This window comes from Triturus cristatus, chromosome 4_2, assembly GCF_964204655.1.
Source record: "Triturus cristatus chromosome 4_2, aTriCri1.1, whole genome shotgun sequence".
Taxonomy (NCBI): Eukaryota; Metazoa; Chordata; class Amphibia; order Caudata; family Salamandridae; genus Triturus; species Triturus cristatus.
In genome coordinates this window covers 25,176,477-25,199,014 of record NC_140586.1, presented here as the reverse complement: position 1 = coordinate 25,199,014, position 22,538 = coordinate 25,176,477, and the positions used below count along the sequence as shown (strand labels likewise).

The 22,538-nt window shown below is 44.4% G+C and overlaps 1 long non-coding RNA gene across 1 annotated transcript; it reads left to right on the top strand.

Moving 5' to 3' along the window:
* The first annotated feature begins 1,036 nt into the window (after nucleotides 1-1,036).
* Nucleotides 1,037-21,854, top strand: LOC146832839 (uncharacterized). The gene is made up of 3 exons (XR_014960177.1): nucleotides 1,037-1,124; nucleotides 4,704-4,800; nucleotides 21,728-21,854. It is a non-coding gene; the product is annotated as an uncharacterized LOC146832839 (long non-coding RNA).
* Nucleotides 21,855-22,538: the final 684 nt, after the last annotated feature.

The following is a 22,538-nucleotide window of genomic DNA, read 5'->3' as shown; positions in this document are numbered from 1 at the left end:
TTTTGAGTTGCCAAAAGAGGCTGTACAATATGATTTACCTGTGTGGCTAATACAGAAGGAGACATTGAGTTACATGTTCAGGGGCAGTACGCTACTTGGATTATGAGGGAAAAACCAGGAAAAAACAGGGTGCTCCTGGGCTTTTGCCAGATGCTGGAGAATGCACAAGTAGCACGTGATCAAATGTAAGTGGTACATACAGACAGAAACTGTAGTGTTGCTTGAGCAGGTGGTGCAGGTCCCTATAGAAAACACAGAAGGGTTACAGGATGTGTCAGATACAGGATTCCCCTGTGGAGTGGGGTAAGGAGTTGTGGCAAGAACTTTCGGAAATGTTACCGCAAAGCGCAGTCACTGTTTATCATGTAGAAGCTCATTACCCTACCACTTCACTAGAATGGTGGTTTAATTTTCTTGCAGACAAAAAAGCCAAAATCCTGAAGACAGGGGAGGTGGCCCCAAGATTTTGATTTAGTGGGCATGGCTAAGAGGGCACACCAAAAATGTGGGCACCTGTGAGAGAAAGACACTAACCGGTGGGCAGAGAATAAAGGACTGCATATTCCCCTAGACCTGAGTAAAATTGTTATTCTTAAGTGTCAGCATGCACATCACAGACCATTCCAACAGAAGGTGAGGGGGGGCAGTTGGATAGAATAGAATTATCAGACATTAGGCTTATGCCAAATGATCGAGGGTGTACTGATTCAGCAGTGTATGGAGAGATAGTCAGGAAGGACTGCCCAAGCCCTTCTTAATGTACGAGAGGAAGGAGAGTTTGACTCCACTAACAAGAACCCAGAGGCCAATTTGTGGCTGGAATTCCCAAATCATTCCCCAAAACCAGCGAAGACCCTTGCAGATGGAAAAGACACAACTTTGACATTAGATCCAAAGCAGAAAAAGGAGAATGTGTGCTTTCTGAAAATGAAAAGGTTTGCTTTCAAGAAGAGTGATACTTGTTTCTTTCCTGTGTAGTGTTGGTGCCATGGATACCGTTCCCCGGCATGTGGGTGCCTGTGTCTGAGTGAGGCCGTGAGGATGTGGGAGCCCCCAACTCTGAAGTGACCACCTAACAGTGCAGATTGATGCCTTTACTGACATCCTTTGGCTGAATCAATCAGGTGAGCTCACCGAGCCCCAACTATTTCTACAGATCATAATAAACGTGCTCAAATGAGACTGATTCTGAAAATGAAATATGAGTCCCTAGGGTACTTCTGAATGACACATGTGAAAGGATATTGTTTTAAATATAGCAGGAGGGCTGTGTACATTTACACAGTTAGGACTGATGGAGAATATTTTCATTGAATCCAGCATTGCATACCGAGTGTAATAGGAGAAACTGTTCAGCTTGATGAAGATGATTTTGAGATTCATTTTTTTCAGGCAAAGTATATAACTTTAGGGGCTTCAATAGTAGAAGTTCCAGGATTACAAATTTGTAACACTAGAAGCATTAATAAGTTAACATGTTTGATTCTATTGGTGTATTCATCATACATTTATTCTGTAGCTGAGTTATTATTGGATATAAATGAGCTATTTTACATGAAGTAATATGCATCATGATTTTATAATGTCACCGTTTTAATGTGTGCTTAATTTTATATTCATGCCTTTACTTAAAAAGTTCATTTTAGATATGTATGTTATGATAGTCAAAGGTCATGGGGGATTGTAGTGCTACACGCACTCCCATGTATTGGGACCACGTAGTGACCTTTGACTGTTTTAATTAACTTTATGGGTTTTAATTCACTCTGCACTTGCATTTTTGCCTTGTGATATCATTTTGTGTCTCCTTGTAGCGTCAGAGTGGGAGGGTTTTACAGAGTAAGACAGCCTTACCCTTTCCAGGAACAGAACGTGTGGGAAGTGCGTTTGAAAGCTTGAGAGAAAAAAATGTGTGGAATGTGCTTCTCTGTCTTAGGGAAAAGTGCTGTAGGCAGTGGTGCGCAAATGTGCATTAGGTTGTACATGGAGTTTTACCTATGGGCTTGAACATGCCCTAAACTCCATCTTGAATTCTGTTTCTGTCTAGCTTGAGCTCTGCACACACAAGCAGGCCCCTGTTACTCACGGTTATTTAGGTTATTCACGTTTAAGATTGTTTCCCTCTTTGAGGGTGTTTGTGTACTTTTGAGAATGTTTTCTACTTTCGCAAGCTTCACTAAGATAAAGGGCTGGGACATGTGTGGGAGCGTGAGGAGAATACGTGAGGACTCCTTTGCCTTGGAATGCTTGCATGGAGCCTGGCCAGACACTGTAAGTGTCCTTGCTGTAGAGGATGTCTTTTCATGCATTGAGAATATTATAAAACTGGGGTTTCTTGGCTTGGAAACCGGGTTCTCTCCTGAGAGATGGACGCGTCTGCTCAGTGCTGCATTTCCCTACTTGAGGAGATTCTTCACCCCAGAACTGTAATTTGGGATCCCCCAGTCTTGTGTGGGCTAAGATGAAGATATTGCAAGTATTTTATTTGATCACTGGAATTAACATATATGTATAAATATATAGAGTTATTTCTACATGTGTTTTTGTCTGTGTGCTAAGTGACCAACCCGCGAAGTATTTTTTATTCATTGGTTCTTGTTCATTGGCATTTTCTGATATATTCTGTGTATATATTTTATATGCTTCCATTCTGTGTATATTTGAGTCTTTCATTTAACAGTGCTTATTTCATGTATTTGATTACTTGCATTTGACAATGCTTGCTTCTTGCATTGGACGTCCATCATTATTATATTTGCCCTCTTGCATTTGCTTTATGAGTATTCCTTTTTATAATCTGCTTAGGTTTTTCTCCCTCATTATTATTTGACTTGTAGGTGCTCATTATGTGTTTTACCGTAATTATCTGCTTATGTTTTATCTCATGCATTTGAACTTGTGATACATATATATATATTTTTGCATGTTGTTTTACCTGTTTTCATTTGACATCTGGGAAAGTCTTTCTGTTAGAGAGTGTTGCACTAATAAAACTCCACGCTTTATTCTGAAAACTGTCTCTTGATGTGCCTCATTTGGTGAGTGTGAAGCCCCTTTCCAGGTGTTTTCTTGCCTTACAGAATGTCTCTGCTAGGGAGTGCTGAATTTCTTTTATTTGGGACACACCGCCTCACAAACCCTATTTTGTGAGTCAGTAATAGGGTACCAACATGCAAAATAGGGTTAGTACATGTCTAAAGGCTGTTTAACAGTCGTAAATGGCCCGATTCTCCGTTTGCGACCACTAAAACCTTTTGCTCAGTGGCGCGCGGCTGCAGCGACGGAAGATGGCCGTTGTGTTGACACGGCGGAAGGCGGTAGAGGCCCTCAGGAGCAACAGGGTAGGTCTATAGACCTTGTAATGGTCTATTTTGCCTTAATTTAGTCTTTTCTCTTGCTGCTACCGGTGCGCCCCATCTTGCGGCCGCCATTTTGTTAGCTTTCACTTGAATCTCCTCACGTGCTGGTGCCCTTATGGTTCTCCACCTCTATCAACAGTCAATGGAGACTGAAAACAAATGGGAATTTTTCTCAATTTGAGGAGTTTGCTTTGTTTCTCTTTCCTCATGTTCTCAGCACTTTGTGGGCATTTTATATGGGCGGAGTAGCTGTATTAGCTTTTACAATTGCATCGTGTGGTCCTGTCAGTGACATCTTTTTTTTTAAACTGCCACATTGGTGAGAGACTCTTACAACTTTTTTGTGTCATCTTATTGGTCTGCCTCACTGTTCTTTTAACTGAAGTTATTAAATTTCTGTCTTCGTGAGACTTGAAGGAATATATACGCCATCTCACCAGCGCACTGCAGTTCACTAAAATACGGAGAGGACTCTATCACCTAAATCTCCTTCTATCGGCAATTCTAACACTAATACCCACAAAGAATCTGGAGGCAACGCAACAAAAAGAGCAAAAAAAGATCCCACTTCTCCTAACAAATCACCTTTGCCTTTGGAGGACATTATGGACGAGTTGAAAAACATAAAACCTTTCATGGCAGATACTCACGCGGCGCTTCAGAGAATTGAAGATAAATGGTCTCATTTAGATTCTCGGCTTACAGAGGTCGAACAAAGGGTTAGTAATGCCCAAGATGTGACTACAAAGGTTGATACCCTATCCAAAGAAGTGACTCAATTAAAGAAATTAACTGAGGATATTGAGAACCAAAACAGACACAATAATCTACGTATCCATGGCATACCGGAAGGTTCTGGGGGTCTCGACATGATCAACTTCTTGAAGATTCACATATCAAAAATAGTTGATATACTGACAACTGTTGACCTCAACATTAAAAGAGCTCACAGGATTGGGCCAATGGGTGCTTCAACCTCACAAAGGCCACGAGGGATCATTGCCTGTTTTCTTCCATATACAGATTTAATGTCGATTCTCTCCGTGGCTAAAGAACGCAAACAAATACTGTGGTTTGGCCAAAAGATTTTCTTCACTCATGATGTTTCCAGAGTAACGGCACAATGTCGAAAGGAGTTCCTAGATCTCAGACCCATGTTGAGATCCATGAATGCTCACTATGGCCTTATTCATCCTTGTATCTTCAAGGTCACCTAGAGAGGCAGGACTACCACTTTTGCAGACCCCGCAGAGCTCAAGAAATTCATACATATGCACAAGGGAGAAGTCATGGAACTCCGTAATTCCTAAAATGTTGTCATTCTAACTTTTCTCTCTTTTGCAGGTCCCTGGCTCCCTCTTGCTTTGATGTCGGTGTCCGAGTTCAATATTGATATTTAGTCTGCTGTTTGTGTCTAGTTATGGTGTTCCCCTACTGTTCGGTAAGTTACAAAGGCATTGTGATTGTCTTGTCTTTTCGTTTTATGTTATTCCCTCCTTATTGGGTGATATTTTGTTCACCTGTCAATCAATCATGAATGCTTTATTCGACAACTTAATGTCATAAAAGTAAACATTTCATTCAAAACTACAATTCATTTTAAAAATAAACCATCCTAATATCAGCTCGATAGGCAGCTCATAACACTCCATGTAAAAAAGAGACTTAAAGGGTAGGATTAAAAAATACAAGAAGTGCAAAACTACAAGAGTCTTTTCCTATGATCCGTCTTATAGAGCTAGAGCTTTGCTAAGCATACAGTACAAATTTTGTATAAAGTGCAAAATGTTGTTAAAAAAGTTCAAAGATTAAAATAGCGCGTTAGTCCTCAAAATAACATTTCAAAGTGCAAAAAGGCAAACATATTAAAATACGAAACTTCAATTTTCACTCCCTATAATATATCTTAAAGTGCAACGTGTTTTATAAAGTGCAAAATGCTAAAAAGATATAAACCATACGGGGCAGACTACAGAAATGTCATTTCAGACAACCATATAAAAACGTTATTTAAGGTGCTACGGCATATAAGAAAAACTCATAGATTTATGATGATCTCTAGAATGTTGACACATTGTGGGCCTCCTAAAAAACAGTCCTTCATATGAAAATCATTGTTACTAAAATCACAAACCTATAAAATTACATGACAACATTTAAGAATCTAAGCAATAATCAGGTGGCAAATATCTGTTTTTCTTAGTCCTCATAGCAGCAACCAAAAAACACGCAATAATAAAGATTTCCCATGGAGTGTTCAATGTCTGGAGATAGAGTAATGCTAGTCTAACCTGCAGGAAACCCCTTCCTCTCAAAATGGGAATTATATACTTCTTACGGATATCAGTATAAAAAGGACAAAACATCATAAAATGGAGGGCATTCTGGGAAGACAAATTCTCACAATGACAAGGAACCGCATATTCGGGGTTACACCACTCCTGGAAATCACCTAGTAAGAAAGGAACCAAATTAAAACGAAACCTAGTTAAAAGCCAATGATGGAAGGGCTTATTTACTATTACCAAATATGGTTCAATACAGATGTTCGTTTTTATTAAAAAATGGGCCCTGACTGAGGGTTTATGCAACTCTGATTCTTCCCTTTCTGCAGACAATAAATTCTTAAAGCTTGTTTTCACCCACCGCACATCCTCCCTCCGAATCTTTTCAGGCGCTTCAAATAGCTCTGGCCGCCCCAGTTTGGTTAACATACTTTTAACATAAGACAACCACTTAATCTTGTTAGACTTGTCTAAATGACACAGTCTCGTAGGATCTCATGATTCAAAGTCAATTCAGGATTAATACACGTTTAGAGCCAGCAGAGCAACGGAGCTATGCTCAAAGTGTCCGAGATATAACCGATCCCCAGTTCCTGATGTATCGAAAAAACTGGCGTTGATTGTGGAACTGATAAGAGACTGCGTAAAAATTTGTTTTCAAGGTGGATATCTGACTATGGTTACCCCCAACTTTTTGCCTAGTGTCTAGCTGGTTTTTCGAGTTGGCCTGAGATCCTGCCATTCAGGGTCTCAGGCTGTCTGCTCTCTCTTTAAAATGGACTCCATGTACCCTAGGTACATACCCAATTGGTAAGGATCACCTTATTGGACCCTGTACAGTGTTCCCTAGGTACCCAGGGCATAGGTTTACCCTAGGCCTCCCAGGGGCTGCAGCATGTATTATGCCACCCCTGGTCTGGCCTTCCAATCAGACACAACTGGCTGATCACTCAGCTGGGGCAAGGTCGTGTAATCACCCCTTGCTTAGATATAGTATACCTATATCTACCCTTATATAGACACATGTGTACCTATCAGCCACTCCTATGGCAGGCCTTAACAATCCTGGAGGCAGAGTGCTTGGTAACATGTGAGATGGTGCTCTAGCATGAGCTGAGCCTGTCTGCAGCTTTTGGAACCATGTTATGGTAACTATGGTTTGGCTTTATCAAAACATGTCGTGTAAGGTGTCTAACACTTTGGAATAATACCCCCATACCCTTTCTGGTAATGAGAATATTATTCCTCCTTTCTAGAGGGAGAGACATGTCAAAATCCTACTTTGCTGTGTAACTCTCACCAAAGCCTCAGCATCACAAAATGGATGCTGCTGCCACAGACACGAGTCTGACCTCCTGCTGCTGGGAGCCCTCCCAGCCAGGGAGGCCTGGACAATAGGTTTCCTGCTTGGGGAGGTGCTAGCACCTCCCCAGACAGACTTTAGTGTATTGGGGCAGGGAGGGCTGAAAGGAATGAGACATGCCTGGGGCACACAAGGTGCTCCATGCATAGTCCAGTTCAAACCGGTGCTGGGGCACTCCAGCCCCAGCTCTGGCGCGGAACTGGACAAAGGAAAGGGGGTGTAGCCACTCCCCTTCCTGGTCCCACCCATAGAAGGGACCTTGCAGGTAGCCCAGCCCACTGGCCCAGTATATTAGTAGCTAGGTGGGCCCTGTTAAAGTAGATTATCCTGAACCTGCAACTTGAACAGAAACTCTGGACCTTCGACATTCGACGAAAGAAGAAGACTGAAGAATCTCCCTTGTGGCCAAGGAGTGGCTACCCTGTGCGAACAGGCACCATCAAGAGACTTACCCTTTGCTTTGCTGACGTTCTAGGAGGGACCGACTGCAGAGCCTGACCAGAGCCTTGACTTCCAGACTTCTCCAACGCTGATCCACATCCACAGCCGAGCTGAGCTCCGTGGAGGCGACGAGAGACGTGGGACCGGCTACCTGGGAAAAGTGGTGAGTATCTTCCAGAGCAGCTTCTGAGGCACCCTCGAAGTTGTGCATCGGGGATTGAGAAGCCCCAACCCCAAGCACCATCTGCACCGAAGATCAGCCCCCCACACTCCACGAGTCCTGCGTGGGGCCCTTCTGCATTTTCCTGCTTGCAGCGTCTGTCCGGTTGCTTGCCCGTTGGCTAGTAACCTTTGCGACGACACACCTTCGATTTTCCACTGCTGGTTTGGCTCCTCCAGACTGGCTCCTGCTCCTCTGCAAAAGAGAAGCACCCCAGACCTCCCTGGTCTGCACCAGAAGCAAGTCCTCCATTCTTCGTGGGTTCCGCTTGCCAAGGCTTGGTGAGTCCTAGTTCGACTTCGACGCCGCCGACAGCACGAGCCTTCGTGGGACAGCTCGCCTCCTGGTCCTGGTCGTCCTCGACGTCTCCTGGTACCCGTGGCTGCTGCGACAAGATTCACCTCTTCACCTGCATCTTCACAACATCGCCTGGTTCCTTCCTGGTTCCACGTGGTCACTGGCTAGTGACCCAGACTCTGTCTCTTCTGCTTGCAGGTATCCTTCCTTCTTGATCCCGGCCTTGGGATCCACCGGACACTCTTCACTGACTGCCTGTCAGCAACTTTCCTTCAGGCATCCATAGAAGTCCACGACGAAACCCGACGCAAGTTCACACCTATGCACCCGCAGCCCGTGGGCTTGGTAACTTGGGTACTTTGGTGCTCACAAGGGTATTGACTATCCTAGGGTCTAGTTTCCGAGTCTCGACTTTCTAGCTATACCAAAAGTGTCCTAAAACTGCTCATTTCTAACTGCTAGTGATTCTATCGACTTTTACGCATTACGCGTGAGTGTTTCCACTCTGCACCTGAATCCCGTGGGCCTCCCACTTCCTAACCTTGGGTAGTATAGTGTAGCCCCAGCGATTCCCTAGGTCTAGGCCTATCCTATTTCCGTGACAGTGGTCCTTATACCACTTACTTAGTATATGGTTTGCGTGGCCCCTAGGGCCTAACTGTATTACTTACCTGTGTGACTTAATGTATGCTTGAATAAGACTATGTTGTACTTACCTCGAATCTCATAAAGAGTGCTGAGGGTTTGACTAGAATAAATACACTTTATTTTATATATATATCTGTTGTGGTGTCCTTTCATTTGGTATTCAAGGGATTATATATGGTATGACAGCTGGCTTCACATGCCATTCAGAGTTTAGCCTAAGACTGCTCTTGTCCATGCTACCACTAGGATAGCTGGTCTATAAGGTTGACTTTACAACCAATCACCATAAGGGTTCTTTGGACTGATATACCATTGTAATCTTGAGATACTAAATTGAAAGATCACACAGATATTGTTTAGGTACATATAACATAGATTATAAATACTTAAGTCCTACTGGACTTAGTTGTTGTAGGTTGAAGGGCCAAGCACACCCTGAATACAACTACTAGAGAGGTTTAGTAGATACAACTAGTGTAGGTAGGTGCACACACCACACCCTCACTAGAATCATGTCCCTGAATGGAGATCACACTGATACTCCCTCAGGAGAGGAGGATCCTGGACAGATTCCCTCTAGATATGATGCATTCACTTTCCAGGAGATGAGACAACTGTGTACCTCCAGGAGATTAAAACAGGGTTCCAACCCTACCCGTAGACAGCTAGTGGAGCTTCTGGAGGCCTATGATGCTGAAAGAGCTGCCAAGTATGGTGCCATAGCTGTAGATAAGGGCCTCCCCTCCACAGAAGAGACCCCTGACTTAACTGATACAGATGAGTTAAAAGAGACCTCAGAGGAAGAGGGATGTAGCAAGACCCCAGTCAGAAGACTTAGTCAGGCTAACTGAAGCTTGCATGGGAGCTTGCATGGGAGCTTCCCTTACAGGCCCCCAAGTAATCTTAAAAAGAGAGATGGAAGGGGTAGATCTCCCTCAGGGGACTCTCTCCACTCCAATCACTCAAGAAGCTCCAATGCTTCATCCCACAGGGGGATGACTTCCCCCCAGAGGAGAGAGCATGAGGCCAGAATGAAGGAAGCTAAACTGAGGATTGAAAGGGAAGAACTTGCCCTTGCCAAAGAGAAGCTTGCTCTGGCCAGAGAGCAAAAATTGTGTGGGTCAGAACTCACTGGTGGCAGCAACATTCCTAGAGATAGGGATAGGTCTTATGACCATAGAAACCTAAGCAAGATAGTCCCCCCATATCAGAATGGGGATGACATCCACAAGTGGTTGACTGCTTTGGAGAGGGCCTGCAAAGTACAGCAGGTACCCCAGAGTCAGTTGGCAGCTATCTTGTGGCTCTCCTTTTCTGACAAAGGTAGAGACAAGCTCCTCACAGTTAGTGATGAGGATGCTAACAATTACAAAGTCCTGAAGAGTGCTCTGATAGATGGGTTTGGCTTAACCACTGAACAATATAGGTTGTTGTTCAGAGACACCCAGAAGACACAGACACAGGACTGGTCTGATTTTGTGGATTGTGCCACTAAGGCTTTGGAGGGTTGGTTAACTGGCAGCAAGGTGCAGGACTATACAGGATTGTACAACTTGATTATGAGGGAGCAGATCCTTAGTAATTGTCAGAACCAGCTTCTCCATCAACACCTGGTAGACTCAGATTTGACCTCTCCCCAAGAATTGGGAAAGAGGGCAGATAAATGGGTCAGGACCAGGATTAGGCCTAAAAATCAGGGTGGTGACCAAAAGAAAGATACCACCAAGCCTCAAGAGAAGGGTGGGGATAAAACAAAAGAGAAATCTTCCTCATGGCCCCAAAACTCCACACAGGGTGGTGGGTCCCAAGCTCCCTCCTCTACCACAGTTAAAAAGCCTTATTACCATGAATGTAAAATTCCTGGGCATTGGAAAACTGACAGCAGTTGCCCAAAGGCTAAAAACAAAACTGTTCCTCCAATTACTCCTGTCACACCACCTATTACTGTCAGCAGTAATCCCCCAGGTGGTGGGAGTGCCCACAAAAATTTGGTTGGGTTTTCTTGGGGAACACAGGGGGATCCTGGCTTAGCCAATTCCCCTACAGCAGCTACTCTTGTCTGTGATGGTGGCATGGGGTTTGCCAACTTCACTGCCTGTCCCAACACTTTGGGCAGGTACAGACAGGAGCCCTACATCAATGGTAGAAAAGCTGAGGCCTACAGAGACACTGGAGCTAGCATCACTATGGTGGCCCATAGGCTAGTTCCCTCTGAGCAGCTTTTGCCTGGTTTCTCATACCAGGTAACTAACATTGATGGCAAACAGAACAGTCATCCCATGGCAGAGGTATGTCTCAGCTGGGGAGGTGTCACTGGCCCTAAAAGGGTGGCAGTGTCCCCAACCTTGCCTGTAGACTGCTTACTGGGGAATGACTTAGAACTCTCAGCTTGGGCTGGAGTTGAACAAGACACCCATTCTAAAATGGTAGGCCTTTCACAAAAGGGTAGTGGGGTTGTCCCAGCCACAACCCCTGTCCAAATAGATTTCCTCCCTGAAAAGGTTGGAAGGGCAGTGGTAGCCACAGCCCAGGCAAAGACAGACTTCCCTGTAGAGATTGACAGAGCTGTGACAGTCACAGCTCAAACCCAAACTGAGTGCCTCCCTGAAAAGGTTGGCAAGGCTGTAATGGTCTCAGCCCATACTCAGACTGACATAGGTGTAGTGAAGCCTGAAACTATGGATCACTCCACACAAACAGAGAGCTGTGGAGAGGAAGAAAAGTCTCCCTCTCCCCAGACATTAGGAAAAGGTCAGCCTCCTCAGGGATCTGACCTCACCCCTTGTGAAGGAACTGCCCCAGAGGTAGCCAGGCCTGGCCTGGCAGAGCCTCTGATGTCAGTGGCCCCTTCCAAGGTGGGACCCAGTCTGGTGCAGGTAGCCTGCCTCTTTCTACCCTGCCTCAATCAGCCCAGGGCTGTAGAGGTCAGGGAAGCCAGTGGACCCCAAGAGGGCCCCTGTCCACAAGAACCCCCCCATCAAAAGAATGAGGATTGTCTGGCTAGTAGCCCTAGCCAGGTGATGGTTAAAAACATTCCTGAGGGATCCCTTTTACAGGTAGTTAGGGACCTCCCCCAGAGGGATTCTGTTGGGCACAGGCAAACATGGGACCTTAGGGCCCCAAACCTGACCTGTCCCTCCAGTAAGCCCACAAAAGGGACCCAGCCTCCAGCTTTAGGTAGCCAGAGGCTGACCCTGAGAGCACAGTGCAACTCAGTTAAAGAAAGAAAGGCATCCATGGTGGAGGATGATTGGAGGAAGCTGAGGCCTCACTTTGAGGACACTCACTTCAGTACTCCATCTCAACACCAGCCTTTTACTTTGCAAAGACACACCAAAGGTAGAGATTCCCTATGGTGGAGACCCTATGATACCTTTAGGGTGAGGGATTGCTTAGTGGACCATGAGACAGGGGGTAACCATGCCAGTGCTGGTTCTTCCTTATATGGCCACTTAGGCAATAGAGGCTTACCTTGTCAAGGACAGCCTTATCTCCTTTCGTTTGGGGGGGGGGGTTGTGTAGGAAGGTAGATATCTGACTATGGTTACCCCCAACTTTTTGCCTAGTGTCTAGCTGGTTTTTCGACTTAGTTGGCCTGAGATCCTGCCATTCAGGGTCTCAGGCTGTCTGCTCTCTCTTTAAAATGGAATCCATGTACCCTAGGTACATACCCAATTGGTAAGGATCACCTTATTGGACCCTGTACAGTGTAACCTAGGTACCCAGGGCATAGGTGTACCCTAGGCCTCCCAGGGGCTGCAGCATGTATTATGCCCCCCTGGTCTGGCCTTCCAATCAGACACAACTGGCTGATCACTCAGCTGGGGCAAGGTCGTGTAATCACCCCTTGCTTAGATATAGTATACCTATATCTACCCTTATATAGACACATGTGTACCTATCAGCCACTCCTATGGCAGGCCTTAACAATCCTGGAGGCAGAGTGCTTGGTAACATGTGAGATGGTGCTCTAGCATGAGCTGAGCCTGTCTGCAGCTTTTGGAACCATGTCCTTATAGCTGTTCTATGATATAGCCTACCATGTCCTCTTAAAGTACCTTATAATCTTAAACGGTTATGGTAGCTATGGTTTGGCTTTATCAAAACATGTTGTGTAAGGTGTCTAACACTTTGGAATAATACCCCCATACCCTTTCTGGTAATGAGGATATTATTCCTCCCTTCTAGAGGGAGAGACATGTTAAAATCCTACTTTGCTGTTTAATTCTCACCAAAGCCTCAGCATCACAAAATGGATGCTGCTGCCACAGACACGAGTCTGACCTCCTGCTGCTGGGAGCCCTCCCAGCCAGGGAGGCCTGGACAATAGGTTTCCTGCTTGGGGAGGTGCTAGCACCTCCCCAGACAGACTTTAGTGTATTGGGGCAGGGAGGGCTGAAAGGAATGAGACATGCCTGGGGCACACAAGGTGCTCCATGCATAGTCCAGTTCAAACCGGTGCTGGGGCACTCCAGCCCCAGCTCTGGCGCGAAACTGGACAAAGGAAAGGGGGTGTAGCCACTCCCCTTCCTGGTCCCACCCATAGGAGGGACCTTGCAGGTAGCCCAGCCCACTGGCCCAGTATATTAGTAGCTAGGTGGGCCCTGTTAAAGTAGATTATCCTGAACCTGCAACTTGAACAGAAACTCTGGACCTTCGACATTCGACGAAAGAAGAAGACTGAAGAATCTCCCTTGTGGCCAAGGAGTGGCTACCCTGTGCGAACAGGCACCATCAAGAGACTTACCCTTTGCTTTGCTGACGTTCTACGAGGGACCGACTGCAGAGCCTGACCAGAGCCTTGACTTCCAGACTTCTCCGACCCTGATCCACATCCACAGCCGAGCTGAGATCCGTGGAGGCGACGAGAGACGTGGGACCGGCTACCTGGGAAAAGTGGCGAGTATCTTCCAGCGCAGCTTCTGAGGCACCCTCGAAGTTGTGCATCGGGGATTGAGAAGCCCCAACCCCAAGCACCATCTGCACCGAAGATCAGCCCCCCACACTCCACGAGTCCTGCGTGGGGCCCTTCTGCATTTTCCTGCTTGCCGCGTCTGTCTGGTTGCTTGCCCGTTGGCTAGTAACCTTTGCGACGACACACCTTCGATTTTCCACTGCTGGTTTGGCTCCTCCAGACTGGCTCCTGCTCCTCTGCAAAAGAGAAGCACCCCAGACCTCCCTGGTCTGCACCAGAAGCAAGTCCTCCATTCTTCGTGGGTTCCTCTTGCCAAGGCTTGGTGAGTCCTAGTTCGACTTCGATGCAGCCGACAGCACGAGCCTTCGTGGGACAGCTCGCCTCCTGGTCCTGGTCGTCCTCGACGTCTCCTGGTACCCGTGGCTGCTGCGACAAGCTTCACCTCTTCACCTGCATCTTCACGACATCGCCTGGTTCCTTCCTGGTTCCACGTGGTCACTGGCTAGTGACCCAGACTGTGTCCCTTCTGCTTGCAGGTTTCCTTCCTTCTTGATCCCGGCCTTGGGATCCACCGGACTGTCTTCACTGACTGCCTATCAGCAACTTTCCTTCAGGCATCCATAGAAGTCCACGACGAAACCCGACGCAAGTTCACACCTATGCACCCGCAGCCCGTGGGCTTGGTAACTTGGGTACTTTGGTGCTCACAAGGGTATTGACTATCCTAGGGTCTAGTTTCCGAGTCTCGACTTTCTAGCTATACCAGAAGTGTCCTAAATCTGCTTATTTCTAACTGCTAGTGATTCTATCGACTTTTACGCATTACGCGTGAGTGTTTCCACTCTGCACCTGAATCCCGTGGGCCTCCCACTTCCTAACCTTGGGTAGTATAGTGTAGCCCCAGCGATTCCCTAGGCCTAGGCCTATCCTATTTCCGTGACAGTGGTCCTTATACCACTTACTTAGTATATGGTTTGCGTGGCCCCTAGGGCCTAACTGTATTACTTACCTGTGTGACTTAATGTATGCTTGAATAAGACTGTGTTGTACTTACCTCGAATCTCATAAAGAGTGCTGAGGGTTTGACTAGAATAAATACACTTTATTTTATATATATATCTGTTGTGGTGTCCTTTCATTTGGTATTCAAGGGATTATATATGGTATAACAGCTGGCTTCACATGCCATTCAGAGTTTAGCCTAAGACTGCTCTTGTCCATGCTACCACTAGGATAGCTGGTCTATAAGGTTGACTTTACAACCAATCACCATAAGGGTTGTTTGGACTGATATAAGGTGTACACTAGAACTAGTGACATCATACATCAGGCCAACTTCTCACAGGAACCATAGGCCGCAATCGCTACACACTTTGCACTATATATTTTCAGTATACTCTCAATCGGTCTAGCCCCCAGACGCTTTGCGAACCCCATTAATTCCAGGGCATATCGAGTAATAGAATTCTTTTTAATTTTCTGTTGAGGTAGCCAAGAAAACTTCTCATCAAAAACAACCCCTAAGTAGGTGAAGGAAGAGACCGAAGTCACTTCCAACCCATTACAATAAAAAGAATAGGGTTTTCTTGCTCTACGACCAGAAGACAAAATGTGGGACTTGCTATTATTTACTACCAGGTCCAGCGACTGCATGTGTGCCCCAAAGGCATCCAAGAGCCGCTGGAGGCCCACCGCCGTACGTGCTAGAAGAACAGCATCATCCGCATATAGGAGAACCGGGATAGATCGGTCTCCTACACGCGGGATATCCAAAGACGCCTTCAAAAGGGATCTGTCTAGGTCAATATTATACAAAGTAAAAAGAACCAGCGCTAGGATACACCCTTGACGAACTCCAAGGGCTGATCTGAATGAGCTTGAGCAATTACCATCCTGTGAGATCCTGACCGAGGCAGTAAGATCTTGGTGGAGATCAGCCAGGAAATACACTAAAGATGGTTCAAGACCTTTGTCCAAGAGAATATTTCACAGCTTTGACCTGTTAACCAGGTCAAACGCTGAGGATAGGTCCATAAATGCCATCCTTAAACAGCCTTCTTTTGCCACAGTGTATTTGCTAATTAGTAAAGACAAATTAAGACACTGGTCGATGGTGCTTCTACCTTTTCTGAACCCATATTGTAAAACAGAAATAATGTTCTTCTCTGTGGCCCAATCCAAAATTTTAGTTAAAATTATTTCTCCTAGAATCTTCACAGAAGAATCAATCAGGGATATTGGTCTATAACACCGCGGGTCCCCTCTCTGGCCCTTCTTAAAGATCGGAATGATAATCCATTGAGACCATGATACAGGGAACCCTGAGGTGCCAGAAGCATTAAAAACATTAACCAAGATCTTTGCCCAAAATTTAGGTTCACTTTTGTAGAGATCTGCAGGAACAGAGTCAGGGCCAGGGGCCTTATCACTGATAGTCTCCCTTATTGCTTTCTCCACTTCCTCTTCAAGGAACACAAATGGGACTCGGACTTGAGAAGGTGATGAGCTAAGAAACAAGTCTTGAGTCTCTATGGAGGCATATATTGCCTTAAAATGGGACAGCCATTGAGCCTCTGTGATGTTACATTCCTGGATCTCATTATCCATGCCTGAGAAAAAAGCGGTATTGATAATTCCCCAAAATTTTGAGCTATCCCTGAGTACATCTACTGATAGCAACGCGTGCCATGCCTCAGCCTTAATCTCTGCTTTCCGGCTATTAATGACCTTCTTGTACTGTTTCCGTAAATCAGCAATTAAGACCCTATCACGTGGTGAGCTTTTCAATGCTAAATTTAAAAGTCGATGAGCACGTGAGCATTTATTATCAAACCATTTTAAGCCACGTGTTGCTCTCTGCTTAGGATTGACTGTTAATTCGCTAGCTATTTGACTGCAAATACCCTCAAAGGCTCTAAAGGTAGGATCTTTTGTGCTTAAAGGATCAGCACATATTTGAATATTCCCCTTGCATTTCTCGCACAAATCTGTAAAGAAGATGTCCGGCATAACTTTGGACCATCTGAGCCTTCTCCCCTGATCACAAGTAATTATGGAACAGGGTGCGAAGTGTATACTACCAGGTGCTAATAGGCCGCAGCTTTTATCTAGTTCCAAGATGACGGGGTTATGGTCACTAAAGGGCGATTCCTTGGCATTATAAAAAATTACTTTGTCTAAGAGCACAGGAGACAAGAAAATGTAATCAATAATAGTATCTCTGGCTATAGATTTAAATGTAGGACACCGGTTAAGAATGTTAACAAAACCAGGTTCAAAGAGGTCAACTTCAGACAAGAGGGACTCTAAGCCCTCCCCCCGTTCTGAATGTTCCAAATGGGGGGTCATTGCAAAATTATAACCAAGATCATCTTCAATACAACAATGAGAGCAGCAAGGATGAATGTTAAAATCGCCCATAAGCACAACGTTATATAGAGTGGTTTGCATTACCCTGTAATTTCCTAAAAAAAGTTTCAAAGTGTTCAAGTGTTGGTTCCTGTTGTTTTCCTTCCCCTCTTCTCTTTCCCCCTATCCCCCCCAGGGAATGCCTCGCGGCACGCAGACTGAGTTTTATTTGTGGCATGGTTTGGTATGGTGGGTGGGTTTAGGGTGGGCTTGGGAGTTTCGGGAGTTAGGGGAATATTAGACAGACACTGCCCCCCCATGAGTATACCATCTGGAAAGATGGTTATGCAATACAAAGCAAAGTACATGAATGGGGGACCTCAGGTTATCCTGATGCGTTTATATGATTACAATCGCGCACTTACTACATTTGATTGCAGGTTGGCATTTATCGCCTGCATTGTCTTCTTTACTATATATATGTTTAATGCGATGCATGCAATTTGTGACCCATTGCTCCTTCTCATGAAAAATGTAATAAAGTGTTTAAAAAAATAAAAAAAAAGTGTTGGTTCCTGTAGTCATTTTCCCCAGAGTTATAAAAATTCACAAGAAGTATCTTGGGGTAGTTTGGGGAACAGATTTCTACTGCCAGACAGTTAAAGGAGTCTTTGTCAATCCTTTTCATAGATCCCCGTAAATTCAGAGACAGAAGTAACATAAGACCACCCTTAGCTCTTCCTGCTGGAGCTGCTCGGGCTGGTAAGAAATAAGAGCTAAAACCATCCAGCCAAAAATTATCCCCCCTATCCCAAGTTTCCTGAAGGGCAATTATGTCAAAAGCTTTTATAAATTCTAGCCATTGAGGGTTATCTCTTTTACTTCTTAGGCCCGCAATGTTCCAGCTAATAATACTGCATTTGGTTGAATTTGCGTCGCCAGTAACTTCTTGGGCATAAATGATACGAGGCGTATCAGATAGATATTTTTCACTCCCGGTATCAATACCCTCCGAGACATTAAGACTAGGAACAGAAGAACTAACCGCTATCACTGGAAGTCAATCATTTGACTCCAGCTGGCTTAATGGGAGAAATCTATTAGACAATGGTAAACCCTCCTCCTTAGAACCTGACCGCACACCCATAATGTAAGGAGACAGGGCACCAACTCCACACAACCTTGCAGGACTAGAAACACTGCTTACAGGTCTTACATGCCGGTGCGGCAGCAAATGGGAAGTAATATTAGCCTTTGACCTATTGCAAGAATAACATGTACTTATTGGTGGGTAAAAATAACCCAATGGGACGGCCCTTTTGCCGTCCCCATTTAGGTCAGTAGCATCCCAAAACAACAGGTCCGCTATATCTGGTTTGTTAAAATTGACTATTATACAATCACCAGCGATTTTTTTGGGATGATTACCCACCCAGGACACCCGTCTAGCCATAATAATATGGTCTGAGATCTTAGAGGAACCAGAACAATAATGATTACACCAACTTTTTGTTTTACACAACAAACCATTTGTTGATTCTTTTTCCGGATGCTCTAGGGAGGGAACCCCAACAAGAACGACAACCAAAGAAGTAGCTTCTGGGGGGGGAGATCAATCCTATTGTGGTTATAAAATGTAGAATTCTTATACTGCTCAGAATTCTCCCTCATGGCTATGGGCAGCCCTCTAGGTTGCCTCGTGTTGTTACAGGGGGTAACATTAGGATCCCTTTGACTCACGGTAAGAGGGACATCCATCCTATCCCCTGAATTCAGGGTACCGCCACCCTCCCCAAGGATGGCAGCAAGTCACTCAATTGGTTGTTCCCTCTATTAGCTAAACCAGATGCTGCTGGAAACACATCAATATTGTTAACCATGGGACACGATTTTTCTCTCAGACGGGAGTAAATAATAGTGTTTAAATGTTCACATTTCTTTTTTAGATCAGCCACACAAGCATTCATAGTGTCAATAATGTTCTTAGCAATAGTGGTCAGCATTGATTCGAATCTTGTGCTAAAAATATCCTCAATAAGGGACCGCAAAGACTGTTGAGTGGATTCATCAATTCCCTGGATGGGCTTAAAGGTGCTGTTCTTAGAGCCCTTGTTGCGCTTTATAGTTTTTTTGTGAGGACGTTTCACTCCAGTAGGCCCCTCCAGGGGAGCCCTTTCTAATTTGCCACATGGTGAAGTATAAGTGCTCTGGGGGCTAGGCATGCCATCTATACCGGCCAAAGCAAAGGGAAGAGCATCGGTCTTTGATTTGGGGGCATTAATCAATACCACAGGGTCCAGGGGTACGGGGGCAGATGCCAAGAATACTGTCACCTCGATCCCTTCCTTAGGTGCTTCCCTTGAGTCCAAACCTAGCTCCTTTTCCGCATTTGCTATTTCTTTATTCAAGGCACCCACGGCAGAGGTTATGTAAGAAATTATAGATGGTGACTTTCTGGGTATTTTAGCTTTTAGACCCCCTTTATCAGAGTTACCCAGATGTTTGCGCTTACCCATCTGGAGTTGTTAGAGGGGTGGCCCAGCCCGGACTCCTTCGGGCTTCGAAGGGCGCAGAAGGGCCCGCCCTTGGCCCGGGCAGCGCCCGGGCACGCCCGCACGCGTCCCGCGCTGCGTGTGCTCACGGCAGCGGCTTGAAGAAAGATGACTCAGTGTCCAAAAGCCGTTCCCCTCATGGCAGAGTTATGTGAGCTGTAGATCCGATCACCTTACAGATGTCAAAGAAATTAAAAGCGCGTCCCGCGCTGCGTGTGCCCCGTGCTGATTAAGAGGGCTTTTGTCGCCCTCTGATGATGCCGATTCTCGGCGCAGAGCAGGGCCTTATGGGAGATGTAGTCCGTCTGCACCCACAGGCTGTTCCCCTCACGGCAGCGGCTTGAAGAAAGATGACTCAGTGCCCAAAAGCCGTTCCCCTCACGGCAGCGTTATGTGAGCTGTAGATCCGATCACCTTACAGAGGTCAGAGAAATTAAAAGCGCGTCCCGCGCTGCGTGTGCCCCGTGCTGATTAAGAGGGCTTTTGGCACCCTCTGAGGATGCCGATTCTCGGCACAGAGCAGGGCCTTATGGGAGATGTAGTCCTTCTGCACCCAAAGACTGTTACCCTCACGGCAGCGGCTTGAAGAAAGATGACTCAGTGCCCAAAAGCCGTTCCCCTCACGGCAGCGTTATGTGAGCTGTAGATCTGATCACCTTACAGAGGTCAGTAAAATCAAAAGCGCGTCTTTGAACGTGTTTTGATCTCTTTGAGCGGTATTTATCCTCTCTTCATCCCCCCACCTCAGTATTATTGTTCATTTTGTTCCCCATTCTTATGACTAAAGTCTCTTGGATTTTTCTCATATCTTCATTCAATTTACATTGGGTTAGACCTTGTTCTTCCCCATCTCTTCTCATTTCTTTATGTTCCTTTCTCTTCTTTCCTTTCTTCTCTTTCTTCTTTCCTTTTTCTGTGTCATGTAACAAACTTTCCTTATGTTATTCCTATCTGTGGTCTTCCATTATTTTTCATCGGACTCCTTATGAATGGTTACACTTCATTTTTAATGTTCTATCTTCTTTCTCCTCCACTTCTCTGTATATTATAGTGACCTTTGTTTTACACAAATTTGTTTTAGTAGTTCTCTATTATTTTCTACCTGACCTGTTTTGTTTTAGAAAACATGTTGATTATATTCTCAGTCCTTCCTCTATTTTTTATCCCATTTTCTCTCAATTCTTCTATCTTAATATCACTTCCTTGTTTATTGATGGTTTTATACATTTGGTTTTGTATTATGCGCTTTCATTTGTGTTTCGGTTGCTTAAATTCTTTACCTATTTTAAGTCACATTTAAGCTTGTTTATTGATCAATATACTTTTTACGCTTTTCCCCATGAGTAACTTACGTATTGTGAAATGGAATGTTAAAGGTCTTCATAATCCGGTTAATAAGCAAAGGGTTCTGTCTCATTTATCAAAATTGAAATGTCAAATAGCTATCTTACAAGAAACTCATCATAAAGAACAAAACATAAATTATATTAAAAACAGTGGGTGAGAAATGTTTTTAGTTCACCTGCTGTAAATAACAAAAATGGTGTGCTTATATTGTTTCATAAGTCGTTAAATGTTCAATTGTTAAATGAATTTAATGACGATGCTGGAAGATGGCTTTTAATAGATGTTAAGATTAATAATACACAATTATCATTTTGTAATGTATATGGTCCGAATGGAGTGGATCTCTTATTCTGGAATAATTTTTCTACTATGTTATCCTTGCATTCCTCTGAAAACCTGATAGTTAGCAGAGATTGCAACCAACGTATCGATACTTTTTTAGACCGCAGATCCCAGACCAGATTGTTCCCACCAAAATGCATAGAGCCTTTCAGAAAGCCATATCTGCTAGAGGGTTGGTTGATGTTTGGAGAGTATCACATCCTGATGTATTGGAAATCACCTTTTTCTCCCCTGTTCATAGTTCCCACTCTAGAATAGATTATGTATTTTTTACCTACCATACATTTCAATTTTTAACACATGCGGAAATAGGTTGAATTCTTATTTCGGATCATGCTCCCGTTATTGTAGACCTCGAGTATCCCAGCTCCATTTCTCCCATTCGTAGATGGAGATTTAACAATTCCCTTCTATCGGATCAACAATTCCCAGAAAAATTTACAGTTTTCCTACAAGAGTTTTTCATAAATAATCTTCCCACAGACCCACAAATGAATATTGTTTGGCATGCTTTTAAAGCGTTAATTTTAGTCTTGTAATGAGTTGCTGGTTAATATTTTAATGAAAAAATTTCTTCTAAAACAACCTTTGTTATTATTTTTTGTGTTAGGTTTATTAAATGAATTTGGGATGAGGAAGGAAAATTATTTTTAGTCCTGAAGAAGGTGGCCTTATCCATCTACAACCACCGAAACGCGTCGACGGAGAGAGCCTTGTTAAATTTGAGATGTGACAGGAGCCACAAAAGACAGGGAAAGTTGCACTCTGCTAAGTTCTGTCAATACAAGACTCAAATTAACGCCTGAAAGGCAGATTTCATTGCCTTTTTTATTTCCTTTCTAGGTGTTGTATCTTTTTAGGGACATGGCACTCCCTGAGTTAGTGAGAAGCTTTTTAATGTATTTTTATGGCCCTTTCGGGTATAATGTTATTATTTGATGTGTATTTTATTATCAATTTCTATGCTGTGATATACTTTTTGTGATTTTCATAACTGATGTATTAAACTTTGAATATAAGTACTTTCATACCTCGAACAGAGTGGTTTCATGTGTGTGTGACAAAGGGTTGATTTGTGTGATATTGGATGCTTGATAAAAACAACCATTGTTAGTAGAGTCAGAATGACTATGTAGTACAGTTTCAAAGTGAATCTTGTTTTTATAACTATTCAGTTATTGCGGTGCTCTGTCCCTTTAGACTCATAGAGCCCCTCTCCTTGTTTACAAAGCAATGCTTTTAAAGCAACTGCAAGAGGATTTATAATAGACTTTGTAGCTAGAAAGAAGAAAAGAGCTCTTAATAAATTTCTGGCAACTCTTAGCTCAGATTAAGACTTTGGAACATGAATACTTCTCTTTCAATGGTAACAATATGTTAACTAAACTTATTAAGGCCAAGTTGCAATACAACAAGCAATC